This window comes from Solanum stenotomum, chromosome 4 (genome assembly GCF_019186545.1).
Source record: "Solanum stenotomum isolate F172 chromosome 4, ASM1918654v1, whole genome shotgun sequence".
NCBI classification, from domain to species: Eukaryota; Viridiplantae; Streptophyta; class Magnoliopsida; order Solanales; family Solanaceae; genus Solanum; species Solanum stenotomum.
The window spans coordinates 15195961-15221416 of record NC_064285.1 but is presented as its reverse complement, the minus strand read 5'-3'; the positions used below and the strand labels follow the sequence as shown (position 1 = coordinate 15221416).

At 35.5% G+C, this 25456-nt stretch overlaps 1 pseudogene; it reads left to right on the top strand.

Annotated features, from left to right (window-relative positions):
• The first annotated feature begins 2917 nt into the window (after positions 1-2917).
• Positions 2918-18728, top strand: LOC125861300 (uncharacterized; annotated as a pseudogene).
• The last annotated feature ends 6728 nt before the right edge of the window (positions 18729-25456 follow it).

The window sequence follows — 25456 nt, the reverse complement described above, 5'->3', positions numbered from 1 at the left end:
TCCTTTTCCTTTGACAAATGACACTTCTGTATTTCCTGCATCTATATTTTTCTATTTTGATGTTCCTCATTTTCTTTCATTATATCCTAATCTTGTATCACCTCATCTTAATCCTGCACAATGTGATCTTGTATCACCTCATCCAAATCCTGAATAATGTGATCAGAGAGCTCACCAACCAGTATCACCTGTGACATCTAGTTCTGTTGACTCCACTAGTCTAGTACATCCTTCATCAATTGAGGTTGCCCCTGTACCTAGGAAGTCTACCAGAGTTCACAAGACACCATCTTACCTAAAGAACTACATTCATCTTGTCCCAAACCCACTTCACTCTCCCTTTATGCTTCTTTTGCACACAATAGTCACATTGTCCCTAAGGATTTGACACCTTCCAGTCAGTCTTTTGTAATTAATATCTCTCATGACTATGAACCATCATCTTATAAAGAAGCAGCTATGAATCTTGCCTGGTAGACTGATGAGTCCACGATTTGGACTCATTTAGGACTTAATTTTAATAGATTTAGTGTCCTCGAATGCATATTTTGTCTCAATAACTGATGTAAATCCTTGAATTTCAGGTATTTGGACTTAGGGACAAAGCATGGACACTATTGAGCAAAAAGGAACAAGGCAGCTGAATGAACGAAGAAAAAAAGGCTTGAGGATCACCTAAACCATTGGGCGAGTCGCCGAACGGCCTTGGTCTTACCCAATGTTCCAGTGTGCTAAGCCCTGAAGGAGAAAATTAGGTTGGTGATAGAAAGGAGCAGTCGGCGGTGCTATATCGCCCAAAGTTACAGGACCTCAAGGATGTTGCAGGCAAAAGCAAAAAGGCGATACAAATGACCATAGGGCGGATCACCGAGTGGATCGATGATCCCGACTTATTCACCGACTGGTCCTTCGCAACACATTTTTTGACAACTATAAATACTTGTTTAAATTTTTTGCTTAGTATCTCATATCATAGTATTATTTAGTTTTTGAAGTTTAGAACTGAGAACTGAGTTTGAGAGATATTTTTCCTTAGCTTTAAAGATTTGAAGATTTCCATTTCTAAGAAATTGGAAGTGGGTATTGAAGATTCTTCATCTTAGACGTTTGTAAAGACAATATTAATCGTACCCAGTTGATGATAACACATTTTGATATCGATTTCTATCTTTTTACTATGGCTAGCTAAAACCCTAATTCTTGGGGTGTGATTATGTGATTATGGGTTGATTTAACTGCTGGGTATTGTTAATTGATAGTTTATTTGTTGTTTAAAAGTGATTTCATCGGTAATTGTGGTTGAATTTAATGGGTTGTAGTTGCAAATACAATCTTAACTTCGTATTTGTGGCTTGCTCAAGAGAGAGGTTTTAAAACCAAAATTACTGAATCGATGGCCTGTGGATATTGAGTTGTCATGGGTTCAGCTTGAGAGAGTAAACCCTAAACCCTTTTCCACATATTCAGCTCGAGAGAGTGAATGGACTAAAGCGAAGGTTGTGCTTCATTGCTGCTTATTGGTGTTCGAGAGAAACCAATTTGATTCGAGGTAAATTGTTCGAGAGAAAGTTTACTTCCACTAAAGTCTAGCTTATTCACTGATTTGCAGGTGTTTACTTTTAATTGCAATTACCCGGTTGTTTACCTTAGCCCATAATCCTATCACATCCCAAGAATCCCGTCTCTATATTAGTTTTTTCGTGATATTTGTTGTTTTAGTTGATAATACAAATAAACCCCCTTTGATATTTGACACTTGTGTCACCCCAAACTTGAATTATGTTTTTCTTCGTAAATGTTTTTAGCTATGATTGACTTGAGCATATTTTTGCTTTTATATTGATTCTTGAGTACGAACCACCCCATTGGGACTCGACCCCAACTCACTAGTTGGGTTATATTACTATTGAATGATCGATAATGCTTAGTATTGGATGAAGGATCTTTGATAGCGTTATCTTTCATCAAAATGGCACGCTGCCAGGGAGTAGTGTTACTTGAGAATTTTTAGTTAAGTTGAATTTTCGTTCTTGTTAGTCATAGTTCTACTTACTTAATTTTTAGTTTTGTTTTGTGTGTTAAAACAGGAAGTATGAGCGTGAATGACAACAATGGCAGCCAAGTAGGCCATCAAGATGACATCGAAAACCTTAACGATGTCAACGAGCCTCATGTTAATGACCCCCATCTCATGGGTGGTATTGGTGGCTTTCGCTTGCCTCCGACCGAAGGGAATGCAGTGTTTCACATCACGAGTACTATGTTGCAACTCTTGCAACTAAAAGGGTTTTTCAGTGGTTTGGCTCATGAGGACCCTCACGAGCACATTAGAAACTTCGTGGATGTATGCAGATCATTCTCCTTCAAGAATATCTCCCAAAAATTGGTCTGATTGAGGTTGTTCCCATTCTCTTTGATGGGAGAAGCGTGCAAGTGGCTGGCTAAATTGTCACGTGAATCAATCACTTCGTGGGAGGAGTTGGTTACCGCATTTAATGTGCGATTTTTCCCTCATTAGAAGATGATGACTCTTCGAGACAACATTCAGAGCTTCAAGAGCCTAGAAGTCAATCCAATTCATAAAGCTTGGCTGCGATTCAAAAAGTTGGTGCTTCAATGCCCAACCCATGGCTTGCTTGATAACGTGTTGCAGCAGTATTTTTACCGGAGTCTTGACTCAGTAAATAAGGGTGTTGCTGACCAACTTTCTCTGGGAAGTTTGATGCAACAACCTTATGTGATAGCGACTCAGCTTTTGGATGGCATGGCTACCATAAACAGGGCGTGGTACACCCGTGAAGACTATGTCTCCCCTCTCACGTTCAAGTTGATGAAGGAACAGATGGAGAAGGACCAAGAGAGGGACCATAACATGGCAAAGATCATGACACAACTTGACATTTTATCTAAAAATGTCATGGGAGCTGGTGCTCAAAGTGTCAATGCCATAGGTGTTGGGTGTGCTAATCCGGATGAGTCCAAGTTTGAGGGCTTGTATAATGAAGAGGTGAATTTCCTAGCCAACCAAGGTAGTTGTTATTGTTCAAACTACCTGAGGCAGGGTGGTAACCAAGGTTGGATAGGGATGATGGTTGGAAAGATCGAGATCGTGAATGGAGGGACCGTAATCCAAATTGGAAGGATGGGGAGAAAGATAGGTATGTCCCTCCCCACGAGTGCCAAAAGCCGAAGGATTCGGAAGGTGGTAGGTTTGAGGATATGCTTTCTCGTATCCTCAACAAAGTTGAGGGGTCGGACAAGATCTTAAAAGAGATGAAAGAAGACGTGTCGACCCTTAGCCAGACCGTTACGTCCTATTCAGTGTCGATCAAGCAGTTGGAGACCCAAATGGGTCATATCTCGTCTCATCTAAACCCGAGACAACAAGAGGGGTTGCCTAGTGACACTATGGTCAACCCCAAGAATGAAGTTTGAAGGTGGACTTGCGTCGTGCCACAAAGTTAACTAAGGTGCTGCTTGAGAGGCAATCCAAGACCCTCATGGTTTAATAATTTTTTTCTGTATATAATACTGTATATATTGAGACTTTAGCTGCAGTCATATATGCTCGAGTTTGCTATTCACATTTCAGTTATGAATTAGAGTTAGTTAGACGTTTTATCTTATTAAGTGCCAGCTGTAGCAATAGTTAGTAATTCTAGGAACTTTCTCCCTTGCTTGTATAAGTTAAATTTAATGGATTAAAATTAAAATCTTCATCCCATGTCACTCGGTTTTTCATCTTGTAACTTTTACCTGTTTACTTCTTTATATTTCGAACCCCCTCAACAAAAATGTTGGATCTGCCACTGTGACCTCAAGGTCATCCAAAACCACTTTAAGATTGTTTGTGCTCTTTGGCAATTGGCAGATGAGTTTTTTTTTTTTTTTAAAAATATCTATTTAATTATATTAACTTTACGCTCACTCAAGGGCTACCTATTGGTCAGTTCGGTTTTGAAATTTATCGGTTCGACTTATCAGTTATCGATTTGTAGACATGTTAAATTGTTAGGAACCATTAAGATATTGACTTATCGGTTTATCGGTTATTGATTGTTATCGATTTGGTTATCGGTTTAAACGTGAAGATTTGACACAAAAAATAAGTGATTGAAAATCACTTAAAAACATGGTGACAAACCAAATAAACCACACACATGAGTTGATAGATTGTATCTTGCTCAAAAACAACACTAACACATTGTAGAATAATAGAAAGTTTGAGACTGCTAGAAATAAAAATATGAAACCAAATTCTTAGTCAAGGACTTTATATATCGAATGGTATAAATATAATTTGTTAATTTACTATCGAGTTATCGATTAACCCGTAAAGAAAAAATCTAACCGATAACCCGATAATAAAAAAAAGTCAAAACCGTTAAACCTATAACAAATTACCAATGAACCAATATCTTTTTTTCGATTCGAATAATCAGTTGTAATTTGATTTTGAATAGCCCTAAGTCTCACTAAACAAGTATGAATATACATTATAAGCAACCGAACATCTCTTATGGTAAGTGAAAACATTTCTTCATCTAATATATAGAATAAAAAGATGTACAGTAAAATGTTTTCACACTGTAAAATTCTCTTTTCATGGCTCTCAGATATAGTCCCATTCGCGGGCACAGTTGAAATACAATTATTTTGTAGAGATATTATTTAATTAATAAATTAATTTTTATTAATTCAAAAAGATTTTTAAAATTTAATGAAGGTTAGTTTTGATTACATCAAAATCATTGTTTTTTTACTAAATTAAGTATCTTATTTATTGAATTCCTATTAAAAAAAACTCATTATATATAAGTACAATGTAGTACAATGTATGTGTATAGTTCATTGTAATATATTTTTTTTGTTAAAGCATTCGTTGTAAAACAAATTCAAGAATTCAATCATTCATGGTAAAAATAAATTCATTATACATAAAGTCATTATTTTTTAATAATCAAATATTATTCATTATATCTTTACCAAAAACATTCAATGTATGATAGTGAGAGAATAAACTATATAAGAAACATAGGAAATTTTATGAAATCATATCCAAAAATGGCTTCTCATTTAAAGGGTGTCAGAATTAGAAAAGTAATAATATCCATTTACAACTCAAAGCTATATAATTGTGCAGAAAAGAAAGTTCCATTTATTTACTATTGCAAAATGGATGTAGTTTTCATGGGTTGTTCTTTTATTTTCTCTGTTTTGTTGATTATTCTCTTTAGAAGAATGCTTTGTATACGTAGTAGAAGACAACAAAACAATAGTTGCAGTACTGTGGTATCAATGGAGGATAGGCTTAGCCAATTGCCAGATGAAGTGATTGTATCAATTTTGTCTCAAATGACAATTAGAGAAGCAGTCCTAACAAGTTCCCTTTCAATTCAATGGCAGTATCTCTGAATGCATGTCACACGTCTCAAATTCGACGTGTCAAAGTTTATTACATGGAAGGTGTTTTATTATCCAAGGTTATGCAGAAAGGAAGTGATGAAACATATCAATTTGATTAATAATGTTTTGGATTTCCACAAGGGTGCTCACTTAGAAGAATTCACTCTCTCTTTTCCTTTTCATTAGCATTTTAAGCGTGTAATTAGTAAATGTCTCAACTTTGTATCATCAAAGAAAAAGGTTGAAATCTTTCAACTAGACCTATCACTCTGTAAATACGAGCATAGGCGATATACCTTTCCATTTAAGTTCATCTCAAGTCATAGATCAAATTTATCACCATTTGTTAGTCTCAAAGTTTTGGCTTTCAATACCGTTGATGTTGATAATCGGGTGGTCAACTTTTTCATCTTCAACTGTCCCCTTCTTGAGAAACTATCTATTCATCAATCACGACTGTTGACTTGCGTGGAAATTGTTGGACCATCATGCTTCAACTTGAAAGATTTGGATGGTTTAGATTTCATCAAGATCCATAACGTCAATCTTGTCTCTTTTAAATATATAGGATGGAAATCAAATTTGCTTCTCGAGAATGTTACTTCAGTTTTTACTATTGATTTCAAGATGAGTAGAGCATTGATATGTGAACTTGTTCATACGTTTACAACCAATTTCACTCTACTGACGACACTTTCACTTGAATTTGGTCATACGTCAATGGTAAGCAATTATATATTAATGTATTCCATAGAGCTAGAATATATAATTAATAAATAAAGCTTGATTTTACGCTTGTAATTTTTAATTTGTTTGATTATTCCAGGATATTCATTTTCTTGATCATGCTTTACCAAAGTACAACAATCTCAAAGTGCTTGTGTTGAAAGTCGTAGGCGTGACGGATGAATCCCTACTTGCTATTACTCCACTAATAGAAGCATCTCCATATTTGCAAAAACTCCATATTGAGGTACGTATGAGTTTATTCTTTAACCCTATTCTTAGGTTATTTTTCATAAATACTTTTTCATTTTTAATACATATGACATAATTTGATTAGGTATAGTTTTAAAATAACAACTTTTGAAGTTTAATTATACATAGGCTGGATGGCTGGCTTAAACATATCATTACAGTTGTTTAACTATAAGAATTTGTCATTAAAGATAAATTGAAAATAAAAATTAATTGTTGAGGACTATTATTTTATTGTAGAAAAGAATGATTCTCAATTTATAGAAGTACAAAACATTTTCCTCCAAAAAAGAGTTATCTGAATATGGAAGATTTTTTCTTCCATAAATTATTTATTATATTAAAATAACATGGGTTTGAATAAACTAAATCCAAACTAACAATTACTAAATATTAATAATTTAGTACTAATAAGTTTCCTACTTATTCTCACGTTAAATCTGTTTTTCCTTGTTATTTTAACCAATGCCAATTTTGTATGCCGATTGTATTGACTGTTAACCTTCAACCAAAAAAAAAATTGTTCATTCCTCTGTTTTTTTTTAAACTCAATTGCAATTATGTTAGAAAAAATGCTTTCCTTGGCTTCATACGAGTTATATTTTACTGGCCTTTTTTTTTTCCATTTCAGCTTGCATGGCATGAAACGACAATCTCCAAAAATAGAATTATAGGAAAAAGTGTCCCCATCAACATCTCAAAGAAGTTAAATATAGTGGTTACCTTGGTGGTTTTGCTGATATACATGGTACTTGCAACTTACCAAGGTAAAATAGTGTGGTGCTTGAAACATTCATTATTGATCCTTTCAAATATGATGCTCAAGAAGCAAGAGGTCGAGCTCAACGACAACTACAAGGAAAATTTCCCAAACGAGTCAAGCTAGTGATCCTTTAGGGGTTGTTGGTTTGCTGATTAAAATTATGAAGAAATTAATGCATAATTTTATTTAGAAGTTAATTATTTATGTATTATTTATTTCACATTTTACCATGCATAAAATAATACATACATTTTCTTGTAGCTTATACATGTATTAGCTATGCGAGTTTCTAAATTATAAACCAGATATGCTAGATTGATTTTCATATTGTCATCTAAAGTTCTGGCTAGGGCTCTAAACTCTTTATTTGATGATGATAAATATGTAGGCTATCACTTATCAAAATGGAGTTATAATCTAAAGGGAAAATTGTATATAATAGCAAACTATTAATTCAAATTAAATGCTATAAATATACTTTGATTTAATTGTACCCTATAGCAAACTATTGTTATTTTCACCACTCTACCTGGTGGAATCTCGCTCGCCACTCTCATTTGGTGGCAGTCTCGCTCGCCTCTCTCGCTTTTATACAAACACAAATGTATAAAATGTGTTTGTATAAAGCGAGAGAAAATTGTATATATACATATATTTTCGATCCCCTCTCTCTCCTCTCCTAGATCTCGCTCACCACTCTCCCAAATCTCGCTCGCCACCCTCACCTCTCTCGCTTATACAAACAGAAACGAAATGTATAAATTGCGCTTCTGTTTGTATAAAGCGAGAGAAAATTGTATATACACATGCAATTACATATATCTTCGTCCTGTACAATTATAATTATACAATACAAATATTTCTCTGCCCAGTTTTCTTTTGTCTTTCTCTCTTTCTCGTTTTATACATACACATATTATACAATTGATCTTTTGTATATGTATAGTGAATTATACAACTACCTTCTTTGTATATGTATAACGAATTATACAACTGTTTTTTTTTGTATATGTATAGCGAATTATACATATATATGTTTGTTATGGAGCACAATTATGCAAACTTTGCTATAGCATACAACTATGAATTTTGTGTTTGCTATATGTGAAAGTTGCTCTAATCTAAATCATCTTACTTATGCAGATGATATTATTATCTTTACATCAACTAATGCATATTCTTTAAAGAAAATAGTATCAGATCTATAGGATTATGAGGCCCAATATGGTCTGAAAGTGAATAAGGATAAAAATTCAATTTATCTACATCATAATGCAACATCGGAAGATAGACAACTAGTGGAAGATTGTACAAGCATAAAAAGGGGTCCGTTTCCTTTTAAATATCTAAATTGTCCTAAATTCATTCAAGGAAAAGAAAAGAGCACTATGCATAGCTTATTCAATGAGTGAAGTCAAAATTGTAAGCATGGAAAGGAAATATGTTAACATATGGAGGTAAAGAGGTATTACCAGTGTTTTACTAAGTGTTCCTATTCATGTTCTTTCTGCTATTGTTCCTCATAGTTGTGTCTAAAAGGAACTTCATAGGATTTCCGCTACATTCTTTTGGAGCAATAAAGTCACAAGAAGGAGTAAACATTGGGCTACTGGGGAGAAGATATATTTACCTAAACTAGAAGGTGGCTTAGGGTTTAGGACTATGTTTGATATCTCAAAAGCTATATAAACTGTGGTGGAGATGTAGAACCCAAAATATCCTACGATGCAATTTTATGGGGATTAAGTATTGCAAGAAACAATTTCTTACACTTGTTCAATGGAGAGGGGTGTAACCAGGGCCGTCTTAATCCCTAGGCCACTAAAGCCATCTCTTGGGCCCCCATATTCTTGGGGGGCTGCATTTAAAAATAATAATTACTTATATATATTATTATTGTTAAAGAAAATTATATGCAATATGAGTGTTATGATTTCTACTAAGGAAATTGCATGTGAGATGAATATAAACCTGAATTTCGTAAGAAACAAATTGATGAAAATATGGATAATGAAATCACAAAGTTCCTTCAAGAATCTTTTAGAGTTGATTACTTTAGATCAAACTATTTTTTCACTTCAAAATAGATTTGAACCAATTGAAGCATATAAAAATATTTTTGATTTCTTTTTTAGTGGTAAAATATTGAGATCACTAAATGATGAGAATTTTTTTTAAAAATTGTCTTAACCTTGAACATTCTTTAACGCATAATAGTTATTATGATATTGATGGTTTAGATTTACTTTTTGAATTGGAAGTGTTAAGAGAAATAATACAAGTAGAAGTCTAATGAAAATACTCAATCAAATAAAAAGACTTGATTCTTTTCCAAATACACATATTGCTTATAGAATAATGTTAACAATTCATGTAACCATTGCCTTAGCCGAAAAAGTTTTTTCGAAATTAAAATTGATTAAATCTTCTTTAAGATCAACAATGTCAGAGAGATTGAATGAATTAGCTATATTATCATTTGAAAAGGAACTATTAAAACAAATTGATAATAAAATAGTAGTTAGTAACTTCACATCTAAAATAGTTAGAAAAGTATATTTTAAATAGAAGTATATATGATGAAAAAAATAATATTAGGGGCCCTCTCTTAAGTTTCGCTTTAGGCCCCCAATGTTGTTGAGTCGGCCCTGGGTGTAACACCCCGAAATTTTTTTAAGCTAAGACTCGTACCATCCTTCGTAGTGAGTAAGTTTTTACCAAGGAATTTAAATTTTCCTAAATGTTAAGGTCACTAGATATAACACCTTGAGTTCCAAAAAAAAATTAATGAGAATTCATTCAAGTCATTCCTAGGTTCTTCTAAGTTTTGGGTCAACTTAAAATGACCATAACCTTCCGTAGATGATGAGTTAGGTGGCCCATAAGATATTCAATGAAAGGTATTTGAATTATCTTTCCAACGCCACCGTGTTTGCTAAGTTTCGAGTTCGGATGAGTGATATATGCCCTTTTGAAGTCAGGTTGTCCAGTTAAGGAAAGTTACCCGAAAATAGTGAGGGGTATTTTGGTCTTTTCATTACCAAATCAGATTTATTTCATTTTTAGTAAGATTTTAAGGGTCTAATCCTATTAGGTTCAGTTTTATAATCCTAATATACGCCTAGGATTTTAGTTGAGAGTTGAAGAAGAGAAAACAAGAGAAAAGAGGAGAAAGGAGGAAAAGATCAAGGCGTTCGTCGAGGTTCTTGAGTTTTGTTGCGGATTTTCCCCATGGGTTTGATCCCTAAGAGGTATGTAAGATTCCATAGTATTGAGTTTGTTCACCCACACACCAATCATGAGTTTCTTTTGTGAATCTATCCATAAATGTTGAGCAATTTAATTTCTTGATGAGTTCTTGATAAGAGGTCGGGATCGACGACACTACAAGAGGTCGGGATCGACTACACTACAAGGAAAAATTCCCAAATGAGTCAAGCTTGTGTTCCTTTAGGGGTTGTTGGGTTGATGATTAGAGTTATGAAGAAATTAATATATTATTTTATTTAGAGGTTAATTATTTATGTATTAGTTATTTCACATTTTACTATGCATAAAATAATACATACAGTTTCTCGTAGCTTATACATGCATTAGCTATGTGAGTTTCTAAATTATAAACCAAATGTTGAATTGATTTTCATATTGTCATCTAAAGTTCTGACTATGGCTCTGACCTCTTTATTTGATGATGATCAATAATCAATATGTCGGCTATCATTTACCAAAATGGAGTTATAATCTAAATAATCTTGTTTATGCAAATGATACTATTATCTTTACATCAACTAATCCATATTCTTTAAAGAAAATAGTATCAATTGCATAGGATTATGAGACACAATCTGGTCAGAAAGTGAATAATGATAAAAATTCAATTTATCTACATTAGAATGTAGCAACGGAAGATAGACAAGTAGTGGAAGATTGTACAAACATAAAAAGGGGTCAGTTTCCTTTTAAATGTCTGAATCGTCCTAAACTCATTCAAGGAAAAGAAAAGAGCACTATTCAAAGCTTATTCAACAAGTGAAGTCAAAATTGTAAGCATGGAAAGGAAATATGTTAACATATGGAGGTAAAGAGGTATTACCCGTGTTTTACTAAGTGTTCGTATCCATGTTCTTTCTGCTATTGTTCCTCCTAGTTTTGTCTTAAAGGAACTTCATAGGATTTTTGCTACAATCTTTTGGAGTAATAAAGTCACAGGAAGGAGTAAACAAGGGCTATTTTGGAGAAGATATATTTACCTAAACTAGAAGGTGGCTTAGAGTTTAGGACTATGTTTGATATCTCAAAAGCTATATAAATTGTGGTGTAGATTTAGAACCTAAAATATCCTATAATCCAATTTTATGTGGATTAAGTATTGCAAGAAGAATATTCCTACACTTGTTTAATGGAGAGGGGGTTCTTAGGTGTGGAAGAATATGTTGCAGAATAGAGAATGTATTGAACAAATTTTATGGTGGGAACCTAAGGGAGGGACTATGCTTAGTCCATTACGTCTTCAGCATACAAATGTACAAACATGTCATCCAATGATTGATGTTAAGATTTTCTTGAAGGAAGCTGATTGAGATTATGATAATATACAACGTCACTTGCTAGAAAATGCACTTAATCATGTTACATTGCACATGGATCATGTCAAGTTGTCTGATAATGAGGATAAGCCTTGGTGGAAACAAACTAACACGGAAAATTTACTGTTAAGTGTGCTTGGGATTTGTTAAGAAGAAAGGAGGAATTTACAACTTACCTTACACTGAAAATTTACTGTTAAGAGTGGTTTTGTTGACAGGGTACTTACCACTTGCCTTACTAAAAATAGTGTAGCGCTTGAAACATTCATTATTGATCCTTACAAATATGATGCTCAAGAAGCAAGAGTTCGGGTTCGGCGACAACTACAAGGAAAAATTCCCAAACGAGTCAAGCTAGTGATCCTTTAAGGGGTTGTTGGGTTGTTGATTAGAATCGTAAATATTAGTAATATAGGAATTAATTATGAAGAAATCAATATGTTATATTCCGATATTAGTTATGCATAGGTCAATTATTTATGTATTAATTATTGGGATCATTATGCCTTACAGCCGTTTTAGTAAATTTTTTTACAACGAAAATGGCCTTTTATCTACTCCGGCACATTTCGAGATGATTTTTTTAATTAAAAAAATCTGTTTAAATTTTTAAGGCATCTATTATGTCTTCCTTCTTCTCCTTCTTCCACGATCTACTCCATTTTTTTCTTTAAAATTTGATGTATCGTATACATGAATGATTCAGAGTGAATTGTATATCAAAAGACTCAAAACATTGAGAGGATTTCAAATCTAAAATTTAGAACTATTTAGAAGCGATTTTGAATTGATCGAGATTGAGTAGTTAGTGTACAGTTCATGTATAGACTGAAATATTCAGTTGTTCTATGACAAGTGCTTTTGTGTCAACTAAGCTACAATAGTGTAGATACTTGTGGACAATATTCCTTCTTCAAGTAGAGGGAAAGCAAAATTAATAATGAAGTGGAAACCACTTGAAGATAAATTTTATACAGAAACAAAAGGGTGAAAAGGTACTACCGATAGTGAAAAGTATCAAGGCGATGCGAGAGAGATATTAATGAAAAAAGAAAGACTGTAGATGTCGATCAAAGTAAAGTTACTTCTTTAGATCGAAAATTGGTTACTTCCACTTTCGAGCAAAATCGTGTAAACTCAATGGATGTTGATACAAGTAATATTGGTGTTCAAACAACTACCAAAAACAAAGGTGATTGCAATAACCAATAGGCTTCTACTAATGAGGTGCAATCAAAAGAAGTTGGGTTGAATTTGATGTCTAATGCAACTAAAAACGCAAGGGGAACACCAAGAGTTGGGGTTGATGCGCCGCAAGTTGATTCAAGGAAAAAATTAATGGATTCAGGACAAAAAATAATGGATACATCAAATGTTGAAGATGCTGAAAATTCTGGGCCGCATGTTTTGCAAGTTGAAAACGAGAATCCAACTAAAAACTGGACACTGGTTGAACACAAAAAATCAACTAGTAGTCGGAGCCTTTCCCCTACTAGTCAAAATAATTCTCCATGTAGTGATGTTGAAAAGTGATTCAAAACAAAGTAGGAACACGTAAATTAGGACATGGATAGTTTGGTTGAACTAGTCTTCTGCATTATGTTAGGTAGTTTCCTAGTGTTGCTGAAATAGTGTTTTAGTGGGTTATAGGACCTATATTTTAGGATTAGTTATTTATCACTTAGCCTATATATCATGTGGGCATATTTTGTTATTCAGTTACTCCCAGTTAATCAGAAATTAAAAGTAGTCGCAGTTTTCCTTCTCTTTTTTATTATTTCCAGATTTCTCTGTACTTTTTCTCCAACAAATTTGGCATCAAAGCAAGTCATGGCAACTAACGGTAGTTCATTGAGTGTGGCACAACCACTTATTCCTGTCTTCAAGGGAGAAAGCTATAAATTCTGGAGTATACGTATGAAAACTATACTCAAGTCTCAAGATCTTTGGGACTTAGTAGAACATGGATATACAGATCCTGATGAAGAAAATAGGTTGCGAGACAACAAGAAAAAAGATGCTAAGGCGCTAGTATTTATCCAGCAGGCAGTCTATGACAACGTTTTTTCACGAATCGCAACAACAACTACATCAAAGCAAGCCTGGTCCATTCTGCAGAAAAAGTTTCAAGGAGATTCAAAGGTCATTGTGGTGAGACTGCAATCACTTCGGCGTGACTTTGAAACCTTGATGATGAAAAGTGGTGAATCTATTGCTAGTTTTCTGTCAAGAGCAATGACAATTGTCAGTCAAATGCGATCCTATGGAGAGAAGGTTACTGATCAGATTATTGTTGAAAAGGTATTGAGAAGCTTGAATCCAAAATTTGATCACGTAGTTGCGGCTATCGAAGAATCTAAGGATCTATCAGTTTTTTCCTTTGATGAACTGATGGGATCTCTTCAAGCTCATGAGGCGAAAATCAATCGATCAGTAGAGAAGAACGAAGAAAAGGCATTCCAAGTGAAATACGCAACCACTAAATATGGAGATAATAATGGTCCAGCAAGTAGAGGCGGAGGAAGATGAGGATTTCGTGGTGGTCGAGGTTGTGGTTATGGAAGAGGCAGAGGAAGAAATAATGGGCATAGGTAGTCCAATGAGCAAGGCAACACAAAGAATGGCGTTCAATGTCATCACTGCCACCGCTATGGGCATATAAAGGCTAATTGTTAGTTTAAAGACCAAAAAAATGAATTTTGCAGCAGAAGAAAATGAGGAAGAGAATTATCTTTTTATGGCTTGCATTGATACAAACCATAAGCCAAGTGATATATGATTCGTAGACAGTGGTTGTTCAAATCATATGACAGGGGCCAAATCTATGTTCAGAGACCTTGATGAGAAGCAAAAGAAGAAGGTGCAGCTTGGCAACACAAAAGAGATGCAGGTTGAAGGAAAAGGCAAGGTGGCTATAGACACTAGCCACAACAAAGTAAAAATGTTGGATGATGTTCAATTCGTACCAGATTTAGGATTCAATTTGTTAAGTGTTGGACAACTAATGGCTAACATATATTCTCTTTTGTTTGATGATGATGCTTGTGTCATTACAAATAAGAAGTCAGGAAAAAAGGTTCACATCACCAAGACACCAAACAATATGTTTCCGCTGGACATTTCTAACATGGAAAATTTTGCTCTCACTGCAAGTGCAAAGGATGACTCGAAGCCATGGCATTTGAGGTACGGTCATCTCAATATAAAGGGCCTGAAATTGCTAGGTGATAAAGGTATGGTTCTTGGATTACCGAAAATCAGCTCTCTTGATTTATGTGAATGGTGCATTTATGGGAAACAAACTAAGAAATCTTCTCCTGTTGGAAAAGCATGGAGAGCTTCAACATGTTTGGAACTAATACATGCTGACTTATGTGGTCCTATGCAGACTAAGTCCTTAGGCGGAAGTCGTTATTTCTTGTTGTTTACTGACGATTATAGTCGCATGAGTTGGGTGTATTTTCTGGAGAGCAAGTCTGAAACATTTGAACAGTTTTAGAAATTCAAAGCTTTGGTGGAAAACCAAAGTAGCTACAGTATCAAAGTTCTTTGCACAGATAGAGGAGGAGAGTTCGTGTCCAACGAATTCAATTTGTTTTGTGAAAAAAAATGGTATCCATAGGGAGTTAACAACTCCTTATACTCCGGAGCAAAATGGTGTCACTGAACGGAAGAACCGAACCATTATGGAGATGGCAAGAAGCATGTTGCGAGCAAAAGAACTCTCGAATCAGTTCTGGGCATAAGCTGTGGCAGCATCTATTTACTTACTGAATGTTTCACCAACAAAAGCCGTCATGAATAAAACTCCTTATGAAGCTTGGCATTGCAGGAGACCAAATGTAAGTCATTTACGGGTTTTTGGATGTGTTGCATATGCGTTGGTAAACTCACAAGCTCGTCAAAAGCTTGATGAGAAATCTGAAAAATGCATTTTTGTTGGCTATTGTACTCAATCCAAAGCATATAGATTGTATAACCCTCTTAATGGAAAGATTTCAGTTATAAGGGATGTAATATTTGATGAAAATACAAGCTGGGAATGTAGTAAAAAGTTGGTCCGACAAGAGATTCATATGCCTCTTGGAATCACTGAAGAAGAAGAAAAAGGGTCAACCTCTGCAAGTTCACTTTCAAGTTCTTCCATGGAGTTACCCATCTCACTGATTTCAGCAACTCATGAAGAGTCTTCAGATGGGATAGTTCCATTAAGAAGATCAACAAGGCTTAGAACGCCAAATCCCAAGTATGCTAATAACCTGTATGCGACTTGTCAATTTGCTTTTTCTGTTTCAGATCCCTTAAATTATGAAGAAGCTGCAGAAAAAGAAGAATGGAAGAAAGCAATGGTGGAGGAAATGAAATCCATTGAAAAGAATGGAACATGGGAAATGATGGAGTTACCAAAAGGGAAAAACGCAATTGGTCTGAAGTGGGTGTTTAAAACAAAATTTGTTGCAAATGGTAGCCTACAAAAGAACAAAGCTCGTCTTGTGACAAAAGGCTATGCACAGCAGTATGGTGTTGATTTTGAAGAAACATTTTCTCCGGTAGCTCGATTTGAAACAGTGAGACTGGTTCTAGCATTGGCTGCACAATTGAAATGGCCAGTTTACCAATTTGATGTCAAGTCGGCATTTCTCAATGGAGACTTACAAGAAGAAGTCTATGTAACTCAACCTGAAGGTTTCATAAAGGAAGGCAATGAAACAAAAGGTGTTCAAGCTTATAAAAGACATTGTATGGCTTGAAACAAGCCCCTCGAGCATGGTATAGCAAGATCGATGGTTACTTCCAGAAAAATGGATACATGAGAAGTGAGAATGAACCCACATTATATGTGAAGAAGGAAGGTAATGATTTCATCATTCTATGTCTTTATGTTGATGATATCATTTACAGTAGCTCTTCTAATTCTCTTGTGGATAATTTCAAGTCTCAAATGATGAATGAGTTTGAGATGTCGGATATGGGGTTATTGCATTATTTTCTGGGCCTTGAAGTCCACCATACTGAGGATGGAATATTTCTTTTACAAAGGAAATATGACAGAGACCTTCTCAATAAATTTGTCATGCTCAATTGCAAGCCTGCGGCTACACCAATGAATATAAATGAAAAATTGCAGCAGGTGAATGAAGAAGACTTAGCAGATGCAAGGAGGTTCAGAAGCTTGGTTGGAGGTCTAATATATTTGATGCACACTAGACCCGATATTGCATTTTCTGTTGGTGTTGTTTCAAGGTTTATGCAGCAACCTTCAAAGGTACATTATGGAGCAGCAAAGAGAATCTTACGGTACATTGCTGGAACTTTGGACTATGGCATTTGGTACTCAAATACCAATAATTTCAGATTGTGTGGGTACACAGATAGCAATTATGGAAGTTTATTGGATGATAGACGAAGTGTTTCAGCAAACGTTTTCACTCTAGGCTCAGGTGCAGTGACTTGGAGTTCAAAGAAGCAAGCTACAGCTACATTGTCAACCTCGGAAGCTGAGTATATTGCAACAACTTTAGCAGCTTGTCAAGTCGTCTGGCTAAGAAGAGTATTAGCAGACCTTCAACAAGTGCAGAAGGGAGCAACAGAGATATTTTGTGACAATAAAGCAACTATCTCCATGACCAAGAATCCAACATTCCATAGCATGACAAAGCATATTGATATTCGTTACCATTTTATTCATGATTTGGTAGCAAAGGAGGAAATATTGTTGGAGTGTTGCAAGACTCAAGACCAGCTGGCAGATGTACTTACCAAGGCTTTATCTAAAGAGAAATTTTGCTATTTCAGAGGATTATTTGGTGTCTGTAGTTTTGAATCAAGAGGGAATGTTGAAAAGTGATTCAAAACAAAGTAGGAACACGTAAACTAGGACATGGATAGTTTGGTTGAACTAGTTTTCTGCATTCTGTTAGGTAGTTTCCTAGTGTTGCTGAAATAGTGTTTTAGTGGGTTATAGGACCTATATTTTAGGATTAGTTATTTATCACTTAGCCTATATATCATGTGGGCATATTTTGTTATTCAGTTACTCCCAATTAATCAGAAATTAAAAGCAATAGCAATTTTCCTTCTCTTTTTTATTATTTCCAAATTTCTCTGTACTTTTTCTCCAACAAGTGAAAAGGGTCAGACTGGGAATTTTCATGACAGTCAGAAGAGACAAGATACTAGTAATGCCTCAAGAGACCTATTATGTTTGAATAGCTTTGATGCTTTATTGAAGACTACTGGAAATCAAGTAAGATTAACAGAGAATGACCATGATTTGATCCAAGAAAAACAAGTCTCACCACCTGCTTTAAATAGCAAATTAAGTCTAGAAGCTCCTGTATTTGTGCCTAAATGTTTGCTTGCAAGGAAGAATGAGTCAAGTGTCTTAGTGTCAAATACAATTGATTTGGGTGAGGATTCTCTTGATGAAGATGGAGTGGATTTGGGTGAGGATTCTCTTGATGAAGATAAGGAAGACAATATGTTGGACATTTGCTTTGATAGAGTGGCTAGGGAAGGAGATATATCACCTAGGCAACAAAGAAGTGGAAGCAACAAAAGAAAAAAGAAGACATATGGAAGGCAACATAGTTGGGACGGCAAAATGACTGAGGAGTTTGTTCCAAGGCACCTACCGATGCGACAGGCAAAGCAAAACCATTTGACAGTATCAATAGGTTCAACTAGATCCAACAAATCCATAAAGAAGGTAAGAATCATCAAGTGTTGTTGGATAGGTTTGAAGAAGAAGAAAAGAGAAAAATACTTCAAGTTACTTTTGATGGGCAATCAATATTTTTTAATTCATGCTTTAGTAATAGAAAGTTTGAGGCTGGTAACTCAACTTTCTTCTTGATTGACATATTTTTACATTATTTAAGCATCCTCATTTGTAATATCATCATGGAGTGTATTACAAACTCTGTGATGATCAGAAAATACTTAGTTCTCTCTAGCACTTATTTTCTTCATGCTTGTTAGGTAGCAGAAGTTAGGTACTTCATTAGGATTAGCAAGGTAAGGCCTAGCTCCGGCCCCCTTGCTTGTACTTGTCCCTATTGACATTTTTTATGTTTAATAAAAGACTGCTAGACACTGTCTAGTGATAAATTTGTTTTTTAAAAAAGGTCACAAAGAAACAAGCTATCTTCCAAATAAAACACTCAAGTATTACAGGCTAGACTCTAAATACACCCTCAGTCTATGTTGCTCGAACTCTTTAAAAATATCAACGAGTGCATGTATTTTTGAAGGATCTGACACAGATGGACAACATTTTTGGAGAGTCCGATCAACTTAGCCCTCAGTGAACTCGTTATGTCATAACAACTTCTAAAGTGGATGATTTACGCATCTACATTAGTTTCCTTTATTTTATCTCTTATAGATTGACAGTGGAGATCCCTGGTAAAACTTGTAGTTGTATCCAAGAAGTAGAGAACAATCGACATTTCACAACAACCTACAAACATCGGTATGGGACCAAATATCCAAAGGAAGAGAGGAAATGACAAATAAAATGTTCGTAGTCCAAGTGACCAAAACATGCTCCCTCGGTTCAAATTCCTTGCGACTTACTCTATAGAATCAGATCTTTCTTTGAAGGTAGGCATAGTAGCTAAGAAGCTAACATGGTCGTAGTACCTGATAGATTGAACATTGCAGAGAAATGCAACTAGAAAGCAAAGCAAGATGGTAAAAAAGTTCATAGAAGACTGTTGGAATGTATGCGTCCACTATCAGTCAGAGACCAGGTCCCTTGACTCAGCAAGAACAGTAACTAAAATATATGCAGAAAGTAAACAGCTGAAAGTAAGATCTGCACAAGTGTTTTACATGGAAACCTCCTTGCTCAAGGGAGTAAAACCACGACCTGTCTTACAGGACTTTTCAAACTGTTTTTACTAATCTTCTCAAAGCAAAAGTAAAAACAAGTTTACAACCGCACGTAGAGATTAACCTCATAATCTCTGAACTAAGTAATACAACTATTACTTAACGAGCCAGAGGAGATACTGCACTGCCCACTATACTAACCCAACTGATTAATATAGACTTTTACGTAAGACACTAAGTTATCCTTAACTAAGTTCTTACAAATGATTCACCCAAGGTTGAAACGTTTCTATCACAAGTGAAACGAATCCTACAAGTTAAGCTCAAATACAAACAATCAAGAACAACAACAAATAAGAAAAGCTCTCCTTCAGTTGATCAGGTCCTTGTTGTATGTGTTCTTGTGCTTGAGTTCTTCCTTGAAGATGGCTTTGTCTTTTTAACTTGTGAATTTAGTTTGCCAAATCTTGAGTTGTGTTTTTGGAGGAAAGACTATATAAAACCAACACAACTCTTTGGGACCGCTCATTGCTTGAGAGCCTGCTGTTTAGAAAAGTTGTGCACCTACCACATCAGAGGTGGCAGCTTTTCTGACAGCTGTCTTGTCACCTTTTCATATCGCAGTCTTGCAGGGACCAAGTCCCTTGCAAACTTTTCTTAATGAATTCTTGAGAAGACTTACTGGCTCTCTTCCTTTTTGAATGAATGAATTTAATATGTCATTTGTCATGTTGAAAAACCAACTATATAGAGTTATTAACTGTTGGACAAATGACCTCTTCCATTCTGATTAACCGTTGGACAAACGACCTCTTCCATTCTGATTGGTTAAGTACTCTATTGTCTCACCAACCACTGACAGAACAAATTTACAGTTGTATCCCATTATGCATCTTATGGAGAGAACTTTGCATGGGACCAGATCCCTGCATTTGCGAACCACTGAAATAGACAGTCTCGTCCGCTCTTTCTATTGGGGCAGTACACTACACTTTTCACCTAGCACCTGTCGTGACAGCTTTACAGCTGTACCCCATTTGAATTTGGACGAGAGCTAACTACCAGGGACCAGATCCCTGCATTTGTGAGGATCATCAAAACATCTAGAATATAACATTTTCCCCCTTTTTGATGATTACACACAAATATTCCTCACACTGAGTTTATTCATTCATTTCACTGTCAGCAGTCCCAATAACAAGGATTTGATTCCTTGTTAGATCTTTAAGTTTGTTAAATCATCAAAACTTAACATCAGCTCCAAAATAACATTTTCCCCCTTTTTGATGATAACAAACATATTCACCAGTTCCCCCTATCAACAAGAACTCTTCAGGTAATTGAAGTTTCATCATATCCGAAGTGTGTCAAATCATCAAAACATCAAAATAACATTCCTTTTACACGGACCAGGTCTCTCCAACACAAGATTTCTCTCCAAAGCCAATTTCATCTTCATTTCAGCAGTGTGTAGCTTATTTTCAAGCTTCAGCTGCAAGCTGTTGGCCTCGTTCTTTCCTTTAAAAACTGTAGTAGTCACCCCTTTTATCTTTTCCTTCAGTTCTAGATTTTCAGCTTCTAGAACAACCATTTGACTTTCAATATCATATATTTGGGCAACTAAAGCAATTTTTCCATCTTGAGAGATGTCTAGGCTATTGTTCATGAGATCTTTCTCAGTTGTCAGCTCACTTATCAAATCAAGTAATACAACAACTAGCTTTCTCAATTTACGAGTAGAAAATGTATTCAAGTTTTACTTGAAATCTGATGGAGTTACCTTTTCATCAGTAACTTCCTCATCTGACTTTGCCATGAAAGCATCATCTGAGTGTTCAGAATTATCAGAATCACTTGAGGAATTTTCCCATGCTGCCAGATCCTTCTTCACCGCTTGGAAAAAAAGCTTTTCTTCTGCTTATCTTGGGACAGACCTAGTCCCCCTCTTTGTTTTCGACTTTGAGAATACGACCCTCAATTTTTCTGTGCATTTCCAGAGCTTGAAGATGCTCAAATAGTGCATCCATAGTTATTACATCATGTTCTCTTATCTCATTACCAGTCACAAAATTATTTGTCCAAGATCTAGGAAGAATTTTCAGTATCTTAGAGACTTGCTTGCTAATAGGGATTAGTTCTTCAAGGAATATGAGCTCATCTGTAATAGTGGAGAATCTAGTGCGCATTTCATGAATGGGTTCACTTTCTTTCATGGCGAAACCTTCAAATTGAGTAGTAAATATATCTAGCTTAGATTTTCTTATTTCCTCAGTGCCCTCATAAGTTGTTCTCAACAGATCCCAGATTTCCTTGTCCGATTCACAAAATTAGATCAGATCGTATTCATTCATACTGATGCCACACATCAGTAGCTTCCTAGCTTTGTGATTTTTCTGAACTAGTTTCTTGTCCGAGTCATTATACTGTTTTCTAGTTTTGGGGATGACTTTTGTGACCTCTCCTTCTTTAACCTCCATAGTTAGCATACGATGACCTACACAAATAATGTTCCATACCTCAATGTCCTCAACCATTAAATAGTCTTTCATTCAAATCCTCTAGTGTCTATAGAACTGACCATCAAAAAGAGGAGGTCTTGTTGAGGACTGACTTCTTTGATGATTCAGTGGTGACGCCATTCCTCACAGGAACTTCTCTCTTGGTGTTAACCAGATAGAGAGCCCAAGCTCTGATACCACTTGTTGGAATGTATGCGTCCACTATCAGTCAGGGACTAGGTCCCTTGACTCAGCAAGAACAATAACTAAAATATATGTAGAAAGTAAACAGCTGAAAGTAAGATCTGCATAAGTGTTTTACATGAAAACCTCCTTGCTCAAGGAAGTAAAACCACGACCTATCTTACAGGACTTTTCAAACTATTTTTACTAATCTTCTCAAAGCAAAAGTAAAAACGAGTTTACAACCACACATAGAGATTAACCTCCTAATCTCTAAACTAAGTAATACAATTATTACTTAACGAGCCAGGGCAGATTCCGCACTGCCCACTATATTAACCCAACTGATTAATATAGACTTTTACGTAAGACACTAAGTTATCCTTAACTAAGTTCTTACAAATGATTTACCCAAGGTTGAAACGTTTTTATCACAAGTGAAACGAATCCTACAAGTTAAGCTCAAATACAAACAATCAAGAACAACAACAAATACGAAAAGCTCTCCTTCAGTTGATCAGGTCCTTGTTGTATGTGTTCTTGTGCTTGAGTTCTTCCTTGAAGATGGCTTTGTCTTTTTAAGCTTGTGAATTTAGTTTGCCAAATCTTGAGTTGTGTTTTTGGAAGAGAGACTATATAAAACCAACACAACTCTTTGGGACCGCTCATTGCTTGAGAGCCTGCTGTTTAGAAAAGTTGTGCACCTACCACATCAGATGTGGCAGCTTTTCTGACAGCTGTCTTGTCACCTTTTCATATCGCAGTCTTGCAGGGACCAAGTCCCTTGCAAACTTTTCTTAATGAGTTCTTGAGAAGACTTACTGGCTCTCTTCCTTTTTGAATGAATGAATTTAATATGTCATTTGTCATGTTGAAAAACCAACCATAAAGAGTTATTAATTGTTGGACAAATGACCTCTTCCATTCTGATTAACCGTTGGACAAACAACCTCTTCCATTCTGATTGGTTAAGTACGATGTCATCTCACAAACCACTGACAGGACAACTTTACAGTTGTATCCCATTATCCTTCTGATGGAGAGAACTCTGTATGGGACCAGGTCCCTGCATTTGCGAGCCACTGAAACAGACAGTCTCGTTTGCTCTTTCTATTGGTGCAGTACACTACATTTTTCACCTAGCACCTGTCGTGACAGCTTTATAGATGTACCCCATTTGAATCTGGACGTGAGCACTCTGCCAGGGACCAGGTCCCTGTATTTGTGAGGATCATCAAAACATCTAGAATATAACAAAGACATCATAGATGTTTTATTCCCACACGGTAGCTCATAGTGCAATCAAAGAAACAAACATGTCATGGCTCATGGTCGTAGTGACTATTTAACAGACCTTCGTGGCAACAAATAACCTTATTACTATTGTTGTTCTATGCAGACAAGTAAATTTATGTGATTAAAATGGTCGTTAACATTCGTACTTCTATGATACTCATTTTGCGGATATTGTAGGCCTCTAAGGCCCATTACTATTCTCTATAACCTGCCTTTCACTTCATATGCCTTTGTACGCTTCTTCTTAATTGAGACCATATTGGTTTCATAGATATTGGGATTTCACTTTATGCCAACAGAATCAATACAAAATAATTTCAACTTCTTATAGGATTAGCAACCTTTAAACCATTTTTACATAAAAGTGTGGAGATTTGACCTTCTGCACAACCCAACAAAGTAGTCATTTCTCGGAAAGCAACCGTATATAGTACACATTCCAAAGTATGCTTGTCATAAGTCGAGGACGGGTCACATAGGAATAGATAGATAGTTTTTACAATATTGCAACCATAGAGCAATATTTCCAAACACGAATGAGGCAGCAGACACTTGGGAATCTATGCTACTTCCATTGAATTAAGGCGCCACACATATTGTGTACCCAAAATACCAGCCAAACTTTCTCAGTGGTTGATGGAAGATTCTTAATCAACATCATAGAAAGTGTAAGTATTCGTAATACTAACTAAAACTAAAATGGAACACATAAAGATATGAAGGAAACAAGAGCAATTGCATCAGACTTTTAGAACAAATCTTTGAGGAGAAACTAATTACTCTTACATCCCGAAGGTGTGGAGTTTTACTTGTAGTACAAAGTGGCATGGTTAATCAAAACATGTCTTGCAGATAACATAACAAGATTAGAGGGGATTGTTGTTGGAATATATGCGTCCACTAGCTACAATAGGACCAGGTCCTTAGCACAGTTAGGATAAACAAAAGAAAATACTGAAGGTAAAGATAGCATACAAAACTTTACGTGGAAACCTCGTTGCTCAAGGGAGTAAAACCACGACCTGTCTCACAGGATTTTCAAACTGTTTTTACTAATCTTCTCAAGCAACAGTAAAACACAGTTTACACCACCCAAGAGATTAACATCCTAATCTCTATTCTAAGTAATACAACCTAATACTTAATGAGCCAAAGCTATGTCTGCATTGCCACTATACTAACCCTCACTGATTAATATAGACTTTTAATGTAAGACACAAAATTTCCCTCAACTATGTTCTTACAGTGATTCACACAAGTTTTGAAACGTTTCTAACACAAGTGAAACGAATTCTACAATGTAAGCACAAATACAAGCAATCAAAATAACAACAGGTTCAGGAAGCAAATCGTCAGTCAATTCAAGATGATCTGTGGATCCAAAGCACCTAAGGTAAACATCGATTAGGATAGTGTCACTAATACCACTGGTACCATCTAAGGTTCAAAAAGTTACACAGGAATAAATGGATGCCTGTGCAACGTTTTCACCAAGATTACGAAAGAGGAAATTTATCTCAAGGATTTATTCACATATAGCTTCCTTATATGTATACGCAGCTATACGGGCTTGGTTGGTAGAGATAGGGGAATCAAGAGTTTAAAAAGTGGAAAGCTATGTAAGAAGAAGAAGGCTATTAATGCATAAACATGTGATATTATCACATCAGAGGCATCTTTGATAACCTTAGCACTTCAATGCATAAACATGTGTTCAAAATGGCCAAATATGCCTCTTTATACTTTTGTTGATGTAATATCTTTTGACGACACCATTTTTCTATCAACAGAAGTAAATTTTGAGGATAAATGATGCTACACACTTCATTCAATACACTGCAAACAGGAATTCTTCCTTTCCAACAAAAAGCATATCTAAGGCAAATCAAGATTACTTAAAGAGTCTACCA